Raw genomic sequence first — 1,456 nt, forward strand, 5'->3', positions numbered from 1 at the left:
TTTTTTTACGAGTCACATCAAAAACATAGAAGCAAGAAATGATATAAAATTTCAGAATTTTTTCTTCTAGGATTTTCAGAGAAAGTAAAATTGCAATTTTTTTCTCTTTGGGCTGTTCCTGTCCATGTACCTGATCACCATGCTTGGGAATCTGCTCATTATCCTGGTCACAATCTCAGACTCCTACCTCCACACCCCTGTGTACTATTTCCTCTCCAATCTGTCCTTTGTAGACATCTGTCTGGTCTCTACCACTGTCCCAAAAATGCTAGTGAACATCCAGACACAGAGTAAGACCATAACCTATGCAGGCTGCATCACACAGATGTGACTCTTTTTACATCTTGCAACATTAGACATCTTCCTCCTGACTGCAATGGCCTATGACAAGTCTGTGGCCATTCTCTGCACTACAACGTCATCATGAACCACAAGCTCTGTAGGCCACTGGTTCTGGTATCTTGGATCATGAGTGTCCTGAATTCCTTGTTACAAAGCCTAATGGTGCTGGTCACTGTCTTTCTGTACACACTTGGAAATCCACCACTTTTTCTGTGCAATTAATCAGATAATCCACCTTGCCAGTTCTAACACTTTTATTAATGACATGATGATGTATTTTGCAGCAGTGCTGCTAGATAGTACTTGCTTTGCTGGGATCCTTTACTCTTACTCTAAGATAGTTTCCATCACACGTGCAATTTCCTCCATTCAGGGAAAGTATAAGGCATTTTCCACCTGTGTGTCTCTCCTCTCAGTTGTCTCCTTGTTTTATGATACAAGTCTAGGGGTGTATCTAAGTTCTGCTGTGACCCACAACTCACACTCAAGTGCAACATCCTCAGTGATGTATACTGTGATCACCCCCATGCTGAACCCCTTCATCTAACAGTCTGAGGAATAAAGACATAAAAAGGGCTCTGAGAAGATAATTCAGAGGGAGGCAATAAAGGACATAAGAATTTCTGGCTCAGAGCCCTAAGCCTCAGAGCCAGAAATTCTGACTCACTAATCAGGTTATGGATGCAGAATTTACTTCCATTTATATCCTGGGTTGTTTTTCTTTTATCTCAAGTGCATTATGGAATTTATGCTACTTGTTTGCAAAGCTTTTTGCTCTGGGATTCAACTGTTTCTTCCTTTGCCACTTTCCTACTTCCCAAAGTTATTTCCAAATTAGTGCTAGAAACAAAGTGGAGATTCCAATTTGTCTTATACAGTGATGAGATATCTCAGTCCTTCAGAGTCAACTACATTTGGCAAGTATACATTTATTAACATAATTTGACTGCTCATGAATATCTGAGACTATACTTTTTCACTTTTGCATTCATAATTCCTTTCTCTACCACTCCCTTAACTCCTCTTCCTGATCATGTAAACATAATATGCTAAGGAGTTTTATAGCTAGTAATGGTATTTTATTATCCTTGTTAGGATCCCATCCTCTCTTCAT

The 1,456-nt window shown here is 39.5% G+C and overlaps 1 pseudogene; it reads left to right on the forward strand.

The window, feature by feature from the left end:
• The first annotated feature begins 51 nt into the window (after positions 1-51).
• On the forward strand, positions 52-950 carry LOC103253306 (annotated as a pseudogene).
• The last annotated feature ends 506 nt before the right edge of the window (positions 951-1,456 follow it).

This window comes from Carlito syrichta, unplaced genomic scaffold (assembly GCF_000164805.1).
Source record: "Carlito syrichta isolate Samal-C Ts95f unplaced genomic scaffold, Tarsius_syrichta-2.0.1 Scaffold219300, whole genome shotgun sequence".
Taxonomy (NCBI): Eukaryota; Metazoa; Chordata; class Mammalia; order Primates; family Tarsiidae; genus Carlito; species Carlito syrichta.